The sequence below is a fragment of the Carlito syrichta genome, unplaced genomic scaffold, assembly GCF_000164805.1.
Source record: "Carlito syrichta isolate Samal-C Ts95f unplaced genomic scaffold, Tarsius_syrichta-2.0.1 Scaffold111552, whole genome shotgun sequence".
In the NCBI taxonomy this organism is placed as follows: Eukaryota; Metazoa; Chordata; class Mammalia; order Primates; family Tarsiidae; genus Carlito; species Carlito syrichta.
In genome coordinates, this window is record NW_007055648.1 from 45924 (window position 1) to 51661 (window position 5738).

Sequence of the window (5738 nt, forward strand, 5' to 3'; positions counted from 1 at the left end):
AAAAATTAGCCGGGCGTGGTAGCGCATGCCTGTAGTTCCAGCTACTTGGAAAGCTGAGGCGGAAGGATCTCCGGAGTCCAGCAGGTCGAGGCTGTGGTGGCCAGGAGTGGCCACTGCACTCCCGTCTGGATGCCAGAGTGAGACTCCAACTAAAAAAAAAAAAAGTAACCCGGGCACGGTGGCTCAACCTGTAATCCCACGCCTTTGGGAGGCTGAGGTGAGTGGATTGCCTGAGCCCGCATGTTCGAGACCTGCCTGGGCAACTTGGCGAGACCTCATCTCTACAATAAACCGAAAATTATCTGGGCGTGGTAGCGCGCACCTGTAGTTCCAGCTACTTGGAGAGGCGGAGGCGGAAGGATCGCCAGAGCCCAGCAGTTCGAGGCTGCGGTGGCCGGGAGCGGCCACTGCTCTCCAGTCTGGGCGACAGGGTGAGACTCCAACTCAAAACAAACAAACAAAAAAAGAATCTTCAAGCATCAGAGTTCGCAGAACGACGTGACGAGCCCCTCCCAGCCACTGGGACTTGGTGGTGCTGAAGGATTCCAGCCAGCCTCTGTCCTGGGTTCTGTGCCTCAGCTGACCAGGTTTTCCCAACACCCAGGGCCCTCTGACACTCAGTGACATGGGTCAGGCATGCTTCGTGCCCACATCCCTTCAGCGTCTCCTGTGGCTTTGGGCTCCAAGGCCTCAACATATCCCAGGTGGGGACAGGTGGGTCAGCACACACCTGCAAGCCTGGGCCATTCCCGCCTTTGTGGCAGGGGCAGCAAACTCCAGGGCTTTCTGTCGGGACACCAACTAGGCCCACACCTCGGATGTGGGGAGCCATGGAGACAAACCCGTTTATTGGAAAGGGTTGTTGGGTCCACCTTGAGCTTGGAGAGATTTGAACCTGTGAAGGCGTAAGCATCTGGCCTAAGGTTTCACCAGCTGCAGAGTGGGCTTGGGGAGGTGGCCCTGCCAGCCCCGGGCAGAGCCCGTGAGCTGCTGCACCTGCCCATCAGAGGCAGCTCTGCCCTCTCCTGTCCCCACCCTTAGGGCTGGCCTGGGAACCCTGTGGGGGCTCCTGAGGGGTCCCAGGAAGGTCTCTCAACATACTCCTGAGTGCAGAACCAGGCCCTGGGTCCTCCCTGCAGTCGTCACCCACAGGCCTCTGCACAGCTAGGCCTGCCATCAATGCAGTCTTCTTGATGTGAGCCCTGAGCTTTGCAGCACTGCCCTGGGTCAGGCCCGGTGTGGACAGAGGTTCTGGTCATCTGATCTGGTGATGCTGCTGGCCAGGTCTGCATCCTCAGGCTTGGCAGAATGGGGGCCACAGCCTATGGGCGGAGCCCAGGGGGTTGTGCCCAGGCAGAGGTGCCATGCATGCGTGAGAGCTGCCCCCACCGCCCACGGCGTTGGTGCTGCAGTTGCTCCTGTCTTGTGCCCGTCGCCACGGGCATTCCCACTGAACCACGCCCAGGCTTGCTCCTCCCGCTGTCCACCCACTGGCTCGCCTCTGGGACTCATGCCTGGGTGGAGTGGGCAGGGCCCCCCACTCTGTGGGTTTCCATTGACTTCCTTTGCCCGCAGCCTGGTTTTTCCAGACTGTTCTCCTGGCTTACGGAGTGGGGGTGATTTGTGGGGCCACTGGGGACCCTGGGGTGACAGGTCAGGGCAGCAGTCCTCCCCCTCCCACAGCCAAATCAATCCTGATGGAGGCTGATCTAGACGGAAACGGTCAGCACAGCACACGTGACAGCGTTCTCTGCAGCAGGGCCCAGCTGCAGCGAGCAGGCCCCTTTGCCATGGGGATCCCTGCTGGTAGACCCTCTTCCCATGGGGGCCTCTGCTGGTGGCCTCTCTTCCTGTGCAGGTACCCAGCCAGGCACAGTGCCTAGACCCTCATGGACACATGGAATCCGTCTAGCTCTCTCAAAATGAGATTGCGCTTTTGGACACAGAGCCCAGGCAGCCTCTGAGGTTATCTGTCATCCCTGACTCAGTCTCCAACCCGGGACCTGAGCCCTTGGTGGCAGGTATCCCCGGCCCCTCTGAGGGCAGTGGAGGGGCAGCCGCCTGGCCATCTGCTGGGCCATAGGCAAAGCCAAGACCCGTGGTGGGGGCAGTCGGCCAGCTTGCTCAGGCCAGTGGCCTGCTTTTGCCAGCGAGGCTGGCCGTCTGTTCCTGGCTCAGGTCTGGAGACTCATATCTCAGAAGCCGGGGCTTCTGGGGGCGTGGCCTTGTTATTCCCTTTGTTTAAAGTGGCCTGGGCTACATGGAGCATCCCAGAGAGGCCCAGACAGTGGCCAGACCCCCCACACTCCTAGATGCACATTCCCGCAGGCAGCTCCAGGGAGTCACGGGGCCCCTGAGGCTGGGCCGCCGAGCCCGCACGCTGAAGGTCACCGCGCTGCCCAGAGGCCCCACCTTGCCTCGGCACGTACCCGGGCGGAACTGGCTCCACGGTCTGCTGGGCGGGGGAGCACCTTTCTCCCTGAGAGCCGTTCCAGCCCAGGGTCATGGCCAGGTGGGTTCCCAAAGGGTGTGCCACGCACCTCTGACGGGATGAGGGAGAAGAGGACCCAGCGCCCCAGCTAGGGTGTCCCACCGCAGCCCTGAGCATGGGGTGGCTGCTGCCCCGGGCTCAGGCTGACTCTGCCTCCAGAAAGGCCCAGAAACCACTGCACCTCCAGCCTCGGGTCTTCCAGGGCTTGGGTAAGGGCACTCGGTGGCCACAGAGGCCTAGTCCCCATGAACTGGCCCCCGAGATGGCGCTTGGTGGCCAGGACTTCACCCAGCAAGACGCAGGTCCGTGCCGAAACCCCTCTGGGCAGGAAGCTGTCCGTGCGCGGCCAGGGTGGATGGGCATGGGTGAGGCTGGGCCCCGCCCTCCACGTGGTCTCCGCCTCCCAGGCTTGCAGTGTGTGTCCTCTGCCAGTGTCGAGGTCCCTTGCTGGACTCATGCCCACTCCTGACTGGAAGGGAGTCTCCAACAAGGCTGCAGTGCTGCCTCACCCCCTCACTCGAGTGAAGGGCAGTGGGCAAGGCCCGGCATGGGGGGTGATAGGGCAGCACCTGACCTGGGAGGGCCGGGCAGAGGCGGCCAGTCTCCCTTTGCACAAAGACCAAGGAGGGGAGGAACGTGTCGCCTCAGCGCTTAGTCACCCAGGATCTGTAGCCATCCCGCGTGTCTCCCTCCTGCCTTCTGGGTCTCTTCTGGGAGAGAACTGCGGAAACAACTTGACACGTGGGTCCTGGAGCACGTGTCTGATGTGCCACGTGCCTCACCATGGAGCCTCTTGGCGTTGACTGTGTCGTGCTGGCGTGTCCCTACCACCTGCCCCGCGAGGCGTCCTCGACAGGAGTCATGGTGTGTCACAGATCGGGGCGACCCCGGGGCCCGAGGGGGCAGAGTGTGACTCCCGCTCTGTTCTCTGCGCTGAGAGGTGGCTGCAGTCAGGTCGCAGGCCCCCTGTCAGCTGAGCCACCAGCAAGGCCTGGGACAGTGGCGACCGGAGGAGAGAGCGCCTCCGGGGCTGGGGCGCAGTGCCGCATGCAAGCCAGGCCCTCGGTTGAGCAGGGGAGGCCGTTCGGCACCTGGGTTCCGAGGGGCCCCTCGAGGAAGGCCAGGGTGGCGTGGGCCTGTGGGCACCAGCGGTCACCATTTCACAGATGGCGAGTCCCCACCCTGCGAGGTGGCGGCAGAAGAGGCAGAGAAGCCTGGCCTCCGGCAGGGCGGTATGCAGGGGCCCAGCAGAGCAGCCACGGGGGTCTCCACCATGCCCTGGCCTCCCCCTTCAGGGCCCCTCAAGAGCAACACTGCCCAACACGGGACAGCCGCTCACCTTCTGCCGTGTGTTCATGGCTCTGTCAGCGCCGTGGCCCCTCAGGTGGGCACTTGCTGAGGCAGAAGCTGCCCTTGCCCCCAGCTGTCCGTCCATCCTGTGTCCACGTCTTGGCCTCCCCTGCAGCTCTGCAGAGATACCCAGGCAGAAGGACCTCCGTGGAAGACCCAGGTGGCTCTGACAGTGGAGAGGGGCCTGGGTGTGGCCTCAGAGGTGGCCACTGCCACCATAGACACTCTGCATCTGGTGACTTCTGTGTGTCCATCAGTGTGATGCACTTTTGAGTTTGCACAGCATAGCAACCTGTTTTACAGAGCAGTTGCACCTGTAGTCCCAGCTGCTTGGGAGGCTGAGGCAGGAGAATGATGAGCCCAGGAGTTGAAGGCTGTGGTGAGCTGTGATTGTGCCACAGCAGTAAAGTAACAGCTGGGAGAGCCACTCCCGTGAGGCCCCGTGGACCAGACGCCTCTACTACGTTGCTGGTTGGGAGGCCAGAGTTCATGGAGGGCTGGGCGGGACTGGGGAGCCCCTCCTGCTGCCAGGTTATGGGTTGGATCCAGACTTTCTGCTGCTCCCAGTTGAGGCCCAGCCTCCCTCGCAGCATGGCGATCTGGCCTCTGCCTCCTGTGTAGCTGGAACTGCAGGTGCCTGCCTGCACCCCCCAGTTTGGCTGACTGGCTGCCAGCCATGTGTGGTGTAATTACACGGCCCCCTGCCCCGCACGCCAGTTCGTGTTCTGCCCCCCCGGAAGCTGCACCCTGGTGGGCTGTGTCTTCTCCCCGACAGCCTCCAGGACATGGAAACCTGGCCTATTGACGGGCAGGGGCCCATCCCACACAGTGGCCGTGTGATTACACCACCCATGGGAGTCAGTACGGCTGGCAGCCAGCCAGTCAAACCTGGGGGGTGCTGGGTGTGGTGGCGGGCATCTGTAGTTCCAGCTACTCGGGAGGTGGAGGCGGGAGGAGTTTGAGGCTGCAATGAGCTGCAGTGGCACCACCGCACTTCCATCTGGGTGGCAGAGGGAGACCCTCTCTCGAAAAACTCCTTCGAAGCCTGGGGGGAGGCACCACCTCGTTGGTGCTACGGGCACGGCCGGGGACAGGGACTGGAGGTGCCATCAGCAGAGCTGGTGACTCTGTCTTTTGATGAGAAGGTGCCAGCTATGGCCCTGGAGCCCCTACAGCTGCTGCCTCTGGGCTACAGCCCCAGGCACGCTGTGGGCACTGTCCTGCAGCAGGCACTGGTCGTGCCTGGTTGCCAGCTGCCCATAGGGAGGAGCACCCCATCTGCAGAGACCAAAAACTTCCAGAACCATCTTTTTGTGCTGCTGGTGGCTGAGGCCTGTCCTGTTCTGGGACCCCCTGCCCCGTCTCAGATGTCTGGTGTGAGAGATGCATGCATCTGGCTTCTTCTGTGAGCTTCTGGAAACCCCCGTCCTGGCCCCGGTACCTTGGGAAACTGCCTGTCCTCTGTGCAGGTGTGGGGCTGGGAAGGTTCTCACTGGCTCCTGGCTCTCAGGGGGGCCCACTACAGCCCTGAGCATGGGGTAGCTACTGCCCGGGGCCCAGGCTGACTCAGCCTCCAGAAAGGTCCAGAAACCACTGCCCCTCAGCCCAGGGCCAGCAGCTGACCAGAGTAGCCGCAGGCCTCTCACCTGGGCGCTGGGCAGAGTGGGAGCCTGCAGCAGCAGCCACGTAAGTGGGGCTGCCCAGGGTCAGGCCATCTCGAGCCCATACGTTATTCTCGGAGGACTCTACGGGGGGCTTCCCCCAGGAGGCTCTTGGAGGAGCGTCTGGTGTTTTCTCGAACACAGGGTTCACGTGAGCAGGGAGGCATCACCAGCCCTCCCCAGACGGCAGCGACTCCTGGAGGGGCTGGGGGTGCGGGGGTGGCTGGGGGGGGGGG

At 63.1% G+C, this 5738-nt stretch overlaps 1 protein-coding gene across 2 annotated transcripts in view; it reads left to right on the forward strand.

The window, feature by feature from the left end:
- CHID1 (chitinase domain containing 1) overlaps positions 1–5738 on the forward strand; it is a 33084-nt gene that overhangs the window by 26603 nt on the left and 743 nt on the right. The window lies entirely within an intron of this gene.